The sequence below is a fragment of the Trachymyrmex cornetzi genome, unplaced genomic scaffold, assembly GCF_001594075.2.
Source record: "Trachymyrmex cornetzi isolate Tcor2-1 unplaced genomic scaffold, Tcor1.1 scaffold35, whole genome shotgun sequence".
Classification (NCBI taxonomy): Eukaryota; Metazoa; Arthropoda; class Insecta; order Hymenoptera; family Formicidae; genus Trachymyrmex; species Trachymyrmex cornetzi.
In genome coordinates, this window is record NW_017298213.1 from 1,514,093 (window position 1) to 1,526,969 (window position 12,877).

The 12,877-nt window shown below is 35.0% G+C and overlaps 1 protein-coding gene across 1 annotated transcript in view; it reads right to left on the reverse strand.

Annotated features, from left to right (window-relative positions):
* N (neurogenic locus Notch protein) overlaps positions 1–12,877 on the reverse strand; it is a 297,648-nt gene that overhangs the window by 283,395 nt on the left and 1,376 nt on the right. The window lies entirely within an intron of this gene.

Consider the following 12,877-nt stretch of genomic DNA (forward strand, 5'->3'; position numbering starts at 1 on the left):
GATATATTTGTAAGTATATTCTCTGAAAATGTGTCCTCTAAAGATATTAAAATTAATTGTCACCTAACCTCGTCTCATTTTGGTCAATCTACCCCACATAGTCATTTTTAATAAAAGAGATTATATTCACAAACTTAGTCAGAATAATGATTACTTAATTGTAGCAAAGATCTTCTAAGATATGTCATTTTCTATGAATACAGGGATATTACGATTAATAATGCCAAAGACTTGTCAGACAACAAAATAGGTGATTATAAAAATTTACTCACCGACTTCATTTTCTCAAAAATCGCTATAAATAATATATACAATGCTTGTGGTGCAAACCATTTTACACAACAAATTAATATTGTATCAGCTATCTACAGTCAAAAAAAGCACTTTTTCTGCCGTGTCTTGTTTGAGTTATAAGCATTTTGACAATCAACCCCGTACGACAACCAGCCCTGTATATAGTGTAATAAAGAAACTTTTATTTCGCAATCGAAGAGTCGCAAATATATTTCACATAATTAAGGACAGCGCCTTAATTATCTCAGATAAAAATTATTTAAATTAGCAAACGAGATATAGCAAATTGAGGTTTCACGATTGCATAATCATCTTATCGGAGTACTGCTAATTAAGCGGGAGGCTTATTTTCGTATCGAAAATATCACTCGATTTACGAATGCGAACGAGTATGTCTCTGGTATGTTGATCGTAAATTCATTGGTCAGCTAAAGTAATGCCGGCTCGATAGCGTATATATGTGACGATTTATAAGAAAATCTAACCGAGTCCTGACGGCGGGAAGTACCACTTCCTTCGTTCTGCACGAGATGGAGGCGCCCAATTAAAGTCAAGCCGACCAATCAGCGTGAAAGCGCGGGACAACGCAAGCGCGAAGTATGCGTTATCACTCGGCGAGATCGCGGGCGACCAGTTTGTGGGAGCGAAGGTGGTTGATAAATCGGCGCACACGGGTACATCGTCAGTAGCTTACACGGGCACTCGCACGGTTGGGAAACAAGCAAACGCATTCGTACGTATGTATGTAGTACGTACACGTTCACGGCATACAGCGTGCGGAGACTTAGCGATGGGACTCGGTAGAAACGGCGTTTCTCACTTACAAGTTGTGAAAGACTACGTTAAAACGCGGATTCTTCCTCGTTATATGCGCCAAGTTGGGGAGAGATCGCCGCAACGCTACTCGGAAAGAGGACCTGACGTAATTTCCGGAGGATCCTTCCGTTCGTCTAGTCGCAACTATACCAGAAGTGGAACGGAATCATTTATTATACGAAGATTTTTATGTAAAACAAGAAGATGCATTCAATAATAACAATAAAAAACAAGCCCGTTCAAGCCAACATCTCTTTTTCGGATGCACAATTTATTTACGTGTGAATTAAACAAATCATATCAATTAAATAATAAACGTTTCGACCATTACATTTTGGTCCTTATCGACATTATATTTAAAACGCTAGCCTAGTATTCATAACTTCCAATATCATGCTCCGTGACAATCCTGTCCATTCTTCTTTATCCAATTATCAGATTAGATAAATTGAAAATGAAATCCTATTCATTGTGTCAAAAGTAGAAACACATCGTTCAACCAAGTTCCGTTTTTGACTGTCGTCACCACAGGACTGTTGAAGTCGTTTTTTGAATGTTGGTCCACTGAAAGTCTGTAAACTTGGTTGGATGATATGTTTCTACTTTTGACACAATGTATAGGACTTCATTTTCAATTTATCTAATCTGGTAATTGGATAAAAAAGAACAGACAGGATTGTCATGCAGCATGATATTGCCGGTTATGAATACTAGGTTAGCGTTTTAAATATGATATTGATAAGGACCAAAATGTAATGGTCGAAACGTTTATTATTTAATTGATATGATTTATTTAATTCACACGTAAATAAATTGTGCATCCGAAAAACAGATGTTGGCTTGAAGAGCATGATATTGCCGGTTATGAATACTAGGTTAGCGTTTTAAATATGATATCGATAAGGACCAAAATGTAATGGTCGAAACGTTTATTATTTAATTGATATGATTTGTTTAATTCACACGTAAATAAATTATGCATTCGAAAAACAGATGTTGGCTTGAACGGGCTTGTTTTTTATTGTTACTATTGATTGATTCTTTCGAGACTTTTTTGAGATAGTTGTAAAAAGATGCATGCTTTGAAAGAATTTGGATAAATTTATTCAGATAAATTTTATTAACAGACTATTATTATTATAATTAATAATTTATTAAAATTGTAAATTATAAAATCACAGTAGCAGCTAAGTTAAAATGTAAAAAATTGTGAAGGTAAAAATTTGTTTAAAGTGCTCAATTAAAAAAGGGGGGGATATATAAGACTCTCTTAATGTAAATCACAATGTTTTAAGTATTGTATATTTTTCATAGATTGGAAATATTGCTGCAAATATTAGCTTGAAACGACAGAGCTATCTTCGTACATAAAATTTCTTAAAATACGCTCTTAATATCGAACAATTTATAATTTTTCAACGATTAACTAATTTCCCAATTTCAATCAACAAGACATTACCAAAATGATTCAAATGAATGATTAAATTTACTTGAACGATCGATTAACGAGGCGATAGTCGGCACATTTAATGGAATGTTAGCTTTATAAGTACGGGTTTCAATTGTTCCATCGCGTAAGCATGTAATATGAACCAACAAGCCGTGTCTGCTAAGGGGGCCCGGCTTTCAGACACATACAGGCTTCACTGACCGCGTGAAAAATTAATCAAGGCATCGTTCCACGACGCTGATTGTAAAAGGCTCGTTGCAGCTATATGCTCGTTATCGGACGCCGCCATTACAAAGAAAATTAATAGCATAAATTCAGCAATCATTCGTGTTACGACGCGTAAAAATAGACGCTGTTTTATGGCTTAATTGACGGCAAGACGGTCGGCGTGATTTAGCTACCGATTTCTCTTACGATCAAAATGTGGGCCGACCATATAATACGGTGATAATAATTGGAGAGGTTAATGTACGCGTGCATCTTTAAGTTAAATTCTCGACTTTAATGGGCAATTTAAAAAATACGCCGAACGATGATAAAGAGTTTGGTATCGTTATTAGTGGGTGCCTTACAATCGAATCGTGTTACGTAATTTGGAACGAAGTGCTATCACACTATAACAAACTGAGAAAAGCCATTGAGTAATAATAAATCCAACCATTTAATATGTCAATCAAACATTTTCGATATTAAAAATTCAATATTACCATATCCTGACATTAGAGGATTCGGATTGTTACATATAAAGGAGTAAATAAATTATTCAAATTTTTAAAAAATATAACTTTCTTTTTACTAAATTGAAGATTAGCCAAAAAGTTATTCACATCCTATATAAATATATCCATCAATGTGTTAAATTGTTTTTAGAAAATTTATTAAGAAATTATTAAAAAGTTATTTATGTATGTGATCTAAAATTAAAGCCGTACATAGGTAGTTTAATGTTTTCCTTCTACCGAGTTTAAAAACCCTGGGACGTAGATATACATGTTTTCTAATCTAGCAGTTTTCTTTCTGAGTTCATCTGAATCATGCAGTGAAACATCGCAAAGCATTATAAGCGTACTTAATTGTATCATTGACTAACAACGCAACCATTTGTCATTATCAACGCTTCCATAAATTTAGACGCTGGTATATATTTTCAAAGATGAGTTTCTATTATATTGAATAATTTTATTAAACTGTCGAAATTATGTACGATATTCAAGCTGGTTACTATAGAATGTCAAAACATTTTGCATAGCATTGCTCATCTCATATACTTAAATTTCCTACATAATTATTTGTCCAACAAAATTATTTTTATATCAGACTATTTAAATTTGCAGATAATTCAGCAAAATTCATTCTTTCCGTTATTTATTAGGTTCTCCGCAAAAAAAAAACATTCGTAATGCGTTATATTAAGTTAAGTATACTGAATCGTAAACTGAAAGCTGTACATAATAGTAAGCATAACAGCAACGCACAATGAAAATTATAATATGTTTAACGTTTCGTTATGATTTTGCTTGTGCATTGATATAAATACTATTAAGTATAGACTACAGTTTATATTTAACATAACGTAACGTATTACAGATGTTCTTATGCAGATAGCCTTAAACTGCAACATTTTCGATACTCTTGTCAACGTAAACAATTATTACGAAATATTATATAATTAACTGCAATTTATAGAGTATAATTTACAAGTCATAACTTCATTTTAAATTTTTGTTTGGAGAAATATTTTTACAGTATTTTCATAAACATCAAAATCCGTCTTGTAACTTGAAGATTCCACTAATTGTAATGTAAGCTACAGTACCGGCAAAAATTATATCACCTTTTGATTTTTTGAACATAACTTTTGTCAAAGTGAATCGAATGCGTTTAAATTTATACAGTAGACACTTGGTAGCAGTTGTACCTTGCACGTAAAGTATAATGAAATTTGACAATATGTACCCCATGATTTTTTAATTTTTTACTAATTTTCCCAAAATCGCATTATTGTGCTTTCTTTACTTTTTATGATACAGCTGCAGTTTTTACCGTCATGATCTAACTTTAGTAGTTAGATTTAGTGTTTTACATTATGACAAATACTTGTGATGCTCTAGATTCTAGATATAGATGAACGGCAACAGAAAGTTATCGTAAAGAGCTACAAATAAGTCGTACATAAGAAACTCGCCCAGCAATTTAGCATCTCCAAATCAACAAACCAAGTTTCTTAAGCATTGAAAGGTCTAACGAAGCTATGTTAAGAAGAAGTAGAGTGGCCCACCACATTACACTACTTTTCTCGTTGATCGCAACATCTTTCGCAGCAACCCACATCGTACGGCGCCAGACATTGCTGAAGAAATATCGACTTCTAAACAGTTTAATCCATCCGTGCAGATCATATCCCGTCACCTTCAGGCCGGAAGACTGTGTGAACGGCGACTCGTGAAGGAACTATTCATTTCCGCAAAGAATTGGAAGGCGCGAGTGGAATTGGCCAAAACACACCTTAACTAGACAACTCAGCAATAATCTGACATCTTCTGGAACGACAAATCAATGTTATAAATTGTCAGATTTCATTATACTTTACGTACAAGGTACAACTGCTATCAAGTGTCTACTGTATAAATTTGAGCGTATTCGATTCACTTTGACAAAAGTTATATTAAAAAAATCAAAAGGTGATATAATTTTTGCGGGTACTGTATATCTTCTCGCCTTCAGCAACAAGTTCCATGTACTGTAAATGGTAGTCAGATTTTGCGGATCCAGCGAAAACGCGAATTTGAAACACGATGGATTTCCCAATAAATCAATGTTATAAATTGTCAAATTTCATTATACTTTACGTACAAGGTACAACTGCTACCAAGTGTCTACTGTATAAATTTGAGCGCATTTGATTCACTTTGACAAAAGTTATATTTAAAAAATCGAAAGGTGATATAATTTTTGCCGATACTGTATACCTTCTCGCCTTCAGCAACAAGTTCCACGTACTATAAATGGTAGTCAGATTTTGCGGATCCAGCGAAAACGCGAATTTGAAACACGATGGATTTCCCATGATCGTTTCGCGATCGGAGAGGAGTTATTAGTCAGTCGACGATCAGTCGTGTGCAATGCATTTGCCTCACCATAGCGCGCGCATTGCCATTTATCACACGAATGAGGGACGGTGTGCGCATGTTCTTACGTCGATGCAGAGCGAGACGATAGGCGATGGTGGTAGGAGCTAGGAATGATTAATAGATACGATCGCATTGACCCGGTACGCGCTTATCCTCGTCTGCGCTTGTGAAAAACTTCCGTCATCGGTACGAGTACGAACAACGATCCTTGTCCGTGCTCTCGCGCCCGAGGAAGTAATCGCTTTAAACCGATACGAATCCGGATTACGTTAAACCGCTTCCACGTGCGCTACAGGCCACGCGGGCTAACGCCGGGTGGTCCTCTCACTGCGCGTAGATCAACTCACATCGTCCCGATCTCACTTCTTTTCGGATCGCCGCGCCGCGCCGCACCATCGTCTCGTTTCTCGTGCTTCTTCGTCGGACCACACTGAACGTTTCGCGATGAGGAATCTCTCGTGTCGCGTGTGCAAAAACGTCAGTTGGCGTGGGAGCATACACGTCAAGAACGACGCAGAGAGTCCAGAGATAAGATAGAAATTAATTTAATGATACTTTAAGATGGTTCTACAGTAAACTCGAATCGAGTTACCATAGAAATGTCTAATTTTTTAATATAATTTTAGTAAACATTTAAGTATCGAATATGTGAAAAATTCTAGGGTAGCTTATCGATGAAATGAGAAAAAAAAAGTTGATTATGTAACTTTTAATGTATAACTTAGTGACAAATAAGGGTCGGGGGCACTTCTTTGACTAACTGCACACAAACATTACCATAGATTTTTTTAAAAACAAAATTGTAATAGTTAAAAAAATTACATTTGTAACGATCACAAAAAATAGATATATATAATCGGCTACTGTGGAAAGATATTTAATATTGAAATGGCAAAATATTGAATTTTCATAACAAGAACAAATTGTACAAGAAATCAACTTCTTTTTATTTCATTACTTATGCATACTAAATATCGTTTATTTCATACTATTTCATTAAAATATACACGTAGTCGTAATATTTTATTCAAATTATGTAGATATATTTGTGATTTTAGATGGGTCCTGAGTGAGGCACTCTAAATTTTCGACACTTTACTATGGAATTACTTAATTCGCATCATTGTTGGGCACAAAAAGAATGATCATTCATATTTCACTTAAAAAATAGAATAAAAATAAAAAATACAAAAATAATTCAAATTTTACATTGCTAAGGTTAAATGTAGAATTTCATTACTAAAACGACTTAAAAATTTAATAAAATATAATTATGAATTAAGATACATAATTGAAAAAAAGAAAACATTAAAATATCAATACTTTGATATTTATATTCTAATATCAAGCACTCACTAATCATATCCATTGATAGCTCTTAATAATCAAACTATAATACTACCAAGATGCTAATAAGATGCAAATACGAAATATTGAAACATTTTTCGAGCATCTATCAACAAAATAATAAAAAGTAACGCACGGAATTTACGTCGATCGAAACAGCGGATTCGACATCGACGTGGATGTCTAATCGACATTCTAAGATCGCAGCTTCTGTTACTTGTCTGAAAATCTCGCGGATGTGTGCGAATCGAGCTCCTCTTGGAATCTGCATAGCGCTCACGCGAAGGGTAGATCCTGGCGCGATCTTCTATAAGGACTTTGCCGTTCCGCGCATTGACTGACGGCACAATCCTCGATCCTTCCGCGATACCCAGGGACTTCCCTCTCGAATCTTTCCGGGACGACGTAACTGGCAGCGGGAAACGGACGGAAGAACGGATGGACGTGTGGACGGACGGACATGTGCGGTAGCGAGGGTCCTTAATTATGCGGTTTTACGCTAGAGGCATCTACGCCAGTGAGAAGCGCGGGGACGAATGCAAATACCCGGGTTGGTTCTCGATAGGACAGCGGAGATCTTGCCCTTTTAGTTAGCAGATGCCGCGAGATACCCGACCGTTTTCTATCCTCTTTCCCCTCTCTCTCGAAGAAGAAGAAGGAAAAGAATGACCAGGTAGAAAGGAAAAATGCGAAGACTGCTGGATTAGAAAACACGTAGGTCTACGTCCAAAGGAACTTTAAACTCGATAGAAGAAAAACATTAAATCTATCTATATATACGACTTTAATTTTAGATTATACATAGACAACTTTTCCACAATTTCTCCTAATAATTTTTTTAAAACCTTTTAATAGATTGGTGGATATATTTATAGGATGTGAATAACTTCTTGGTTCGCATCTTCAATTTATTTAAAAAAAAAAGGGAAGCATTTAAAAAAAATGTGAACTTCATATATAACAATCCGAATCCTCTAATATCAGGTAATATCGAATTTTTAATATCGAAAATGTTTGATTGACATTAAACGATTGGCTTTATTATTACTCAATGGCTTATCCGCAACAGTTTCTCAGTTTGTGGTAGTATCACATCGTACCAAATTACGTAACACGATTCGATTGTGAGGCACACACATAATAACGATAGTAAAGCAAACTGAAGCAACGGACAACAGCTGACCAACGGCAGCAGCATCCTCCTCTGTACTTGGATGAGAGATTAGGAAAATACATACCGCGGCGCGCGCGCGTGTGAGTGAATGGAAACGAAAGCGGGAGCAGCAATGCTTACACACATCGGCGTGCACGCATTTCGCGTGCGTTTATGTGTGTGCACGGCTGATTGTACACGTGTGCGGAACCCGGACTAGCTCGTGTGCCGGCCTGAACCGATGAAAGGGAACGAGAAACCGGTTGCAGGTCGATCGCACGACGACGGTTTCTAAGTCGCACGAAGGTTTCGAATGTCCCGGGAGTGGTATCGAGCCGATTTCCTACAGTATTTGTTGCATGTTGTATCACCGGTCTATAGTTAGCTCGTCGTCACGCGCAAAAAGAGTAATACGTCGAGCGTATTAGAGTTTTTAATTGAGTTTACGCTTATCGTTCGAAGATACGAAATCGACTAAATCAACGCGCTACGAGTTATGCTAAACGCGTTGACTTTAATTCATCGAGTTTTCAATTAACTTGCGCGAAGCTGAAATGCAAATCAAGTCTCTATTACGAAAGCGAAAAGTATTCTTTTTTTTTAATTATACTATAAACTGGCGCCTGCAACGTAATTCTGGTTTCTTGAAAGGGGAATGACTTTGAAATTTATTACGACACATATAGAATATATATCGGTAATATAGTAATAGTAACGTATTTATTTGCAAAATAATACAAGCAACATTTTAAGCGAATAAATATTTATTATAGGAAATTCACCAAGATTTATTTACGCCACTTTCAATGCATTATCATTCCCAAGTAAAACGATACTCCGGGATAGAATGTTTAAAAGTCGTACTGCGACTTTCGCAAACGATGCGATCCATATCCTGTCGTTTCAACGGCCATAAGTATTCAATACTTCCCGAGACGGCGGCATTCCGCAAACACGACAGTGTTTTAATATTCGCGAAATGTAACCCCTGCACCGCGTCTGTCTCGCGTGGCGGCGAATGCGGCGTGTGAAAGCACGTTAAGCCCGGGCGGATCAGTTTCTAAGGAGAGAGAGAAGAGAAAGCCTGAGAACATAAGAGCGGCGAACGTCTGGAGTGCACCGTCGTCGCCACCACCACTGTACTCGTTGGTACCGCATCCAGAGTATCGCGAACCTCGGGACGAGATCCTCGTCCGATTCCTTAGAATGACTATCGAGGCGGTCGAATCGCGGAATATTCGCTGTGGACGTTATTATCTAATTTCTAGGGCTAAGCTATGCTAGAAAAGTACACGGATTTGGAGTACAATGATAATACTAATAAATGCCACAACGTTAAAAAGTTAACGACTCTACGTGTGAAAAGATTATTCACTCCGAAATTACTAATATCACCCATTGACCCATTCAAGTCATTAATTAAAAATTCATTCACGAGACGTCGTAGCTAAATTAAATCAAGTTTAAATTTTATTTTATATAACTCACCAAGTATTATAAATCTTACTGCAGTACATTATAAATATATCGAAAATTATGACTCTCGTTTAAAGCCGTAAAAATTAATGAAAATTTATAAAATCATAATTTTAAATATCTCTTATATTAATAATTATAAATTTTTATCTTTTGTATTTTTTGAGCTAATTGTAACATACAATACTTTTTATCCAATAGGCAATTGTATTTTGTATAGTTTTCAAATTACAAGCGAGATCTATTCTAATTTTGTATGAATGTGTAAGAAATAAGAAATAATACGTAGCAAAATTAATTGAAAAAAATTAAAAACCAATACGAAGAAAAAATAAAACAAACACGTATACTATATTCTTATTATGCTATTGAATAATGTTCTACTGAATAAGTCTACCGATAATTGGAAATACCACATTACGGTTTCATTATGAGACAATGCAGAACACTGGATAATGATAATTAACGCACCAATGGATCTTAATTATTCTCTTCTGTCTTGCCTGTTGGACTTTACTGACTTTCTTTACTCGCCATTTTACAACGACGTAGGAGGCAATACTTACTGTATCGCTGTAAGCATTACGTCATGTTAATTTATGTCTTGGCGAAAAGTCAAGATAGAAATTTACTAAAGGTAAACAATTATCCTTCCTTAATTCTCGTTGCACATATTCAAGCAGAGAAAATTATCGGTTGTATTATCGCGCGAGTTATGATTCCTAAAATTATTCATTTCATTCATCCATCAATATTATTCGTTCAATTTTTAAAGATATACATTCATTGAACTCGAGAAATTGTTTTTATTTATTCGTATGTGTTAGTTTCTTTGAACATAATCACAGATAATTAAAAATCGTAAATTGAAAATTAATGCTCGTTGAATCGTCCCTACATTTGTGAAGTGTTTAAAGATAATTGTTCCAAATCCATTTCGTTTTTCTAAATAATTTTTTTAATGAATTTTGACATCGATCAATTTTATTGGTTGTTTTAACATTATTTCAAGTTTCTTTACTTCGATAATGAAAGGTCACGTTCTCACAAGTGCTGTTTCCGTTTCTGCCAAATCATCGCAATATTCTGCGAATTACTGCGCACGGTGAAGCATTTGATTTTTCGGATGCAAGAAGCGCGAAATTCTCACGAGTTAAATTCTCGGCCATTCAACAACGCATTGACCATTTCATTCAGCCGTTATCTATCCAATAGGCTTTCTTTTTTCGTGAATACCCACAGTGGCATCTAAGTATTCGCATGCACGCACGTTGTGTTTATCTAATTTCCAGAGCAAACGTGTCATTATAGCGCCTGGAAATTGCAATAGTAGTGCAAAACTACATTTACGCCATTATCAGTATAATGAATTATAGGTTTTGTTAATCCGTAATTAACCGAATTCGTAATAAATACGTACTTCCAAATTATTTAATAGCTTCTAAGAAATCAAATATCATCTAATATAAAATAACAGAAAGAAGACATTATTTTAATGCAATCGCCAACTACGACGTTTCATTTTGAATCACTTTAGTAAAAGAATTGATCATTGAGAATATCAGCAACACCTCTAATCTATAAATGATAATTTTGCGACTACAAGTTTTTATAATATACTCACAGATAAATATAAACAAATATTAACATCTCATTGTACTTATACCTTTGTTATTAATTTTTAATATACGACCATTTATTACACGAAATGTAGGGTAACTCTGGTATATCCGCCGCACCTATCAAAAACTTAATTTATTAAGTATTATTTACTATGTTTAAAATAAACGAACTATATCAGTAAAAACTTTGTACTGTTTACTACTATGAAAAAAATATTAGAAATCCGAAATATTTAGTTTTTGTATTAAAAAATAAACTTTTTGAAATCTTGCATTTTTGCTAAATATAGATAATGAGTGGGATATACGGCAAAAATGCAAGGGTTTCAACAAACTAAAGAATACGAAAGCAAAGCACTTGTATTTTGCTATACAACATGCTTTACTATTCCTTTACACGAAATAACCACTAGGTCTTTTACACGCCTTACAGTAATCATTTTATGTAGATTATAATTTACGATGATGCTACTTGTTACACACAGTGACAAATCGATTCAACTCGCAATAATTTCATTAATATTAACAGTAAGAAGCTGAAATTATAACTCAATTGGACTTTTATATATACCAGGGCGAATGAGAGTCAGCGTGGTAATTAATACGCAATCTTAATTCTTCAATCCAAAAAATAGGTTCTTTATTCCAAAAATAGTACGTTTCAGTTCACTTTGGAACCATCTTCAGCAAAACAAATTTAAAATATCAATCCCTTCATGTCAAAGAAAAAATCACCATTAAATTAGCAGATTTGATGTTATAATCTATTCGAAACATTAAAATTATCTTATAAATATTTCTATTGAACAAGTTTCAAATTAATAATAAAACTGGTGACTCACCCCAAGACATGGAAGGAATTCGTCTCAACATTAGATCGACTAATTACTACTAATATTCACTAAAAAGTATCAAGTTAAAAAACGCATGTTGATCGCAGCTCGAATGGAACATGACTAATACACTTGATATAATCGGAAAGACATGTCAGGTCCTGTGTTTGAGTATTTGAGAAATGTTAGACTTGCGTTTCTATACTGCCTTTAATAGAGATCTTCATGTTGTGGAGATGTTTATTATTTGTTCATATAAACAGAATGTTTGGGGGATGTTTTGATGCACATGTGAAGTCAGCGTTATGCGACTGTTTTCAAAGCGTTTCTTATGAAACGTTACAATGGCGTTTAGAAGAATAATCTCAAACATTTCCATTAAAGTTAGCTAAGTGTTTATAAAATGTTAATCGATAGAGGATTTACAAGGTGTTTTTGCAAACAGTGCTTCAAAATAGTGTAACTATCAATAAAACTCTTCATAAACAATATAACCATTGATAAAACGCTAACTAAACAGGTATAAACACAATGTCTCACTAAAAGTTTTCGCCAGGGCTAACTATTTATTGCATAATTTATCGTGCAGCATTGTGTGTAACAAACTATAAAAATCGATTATAACATTTTCTCGAGTCTTTCGTACAACTTTTCGACAACCCCAGGTCACAAACGTGCTCATCGAATACGCTTCAATCGCAAGAGGGTCAAAACAGGATACGGTTCCCGCGGAAGGGGGGGGGGGGGGGGGGGCC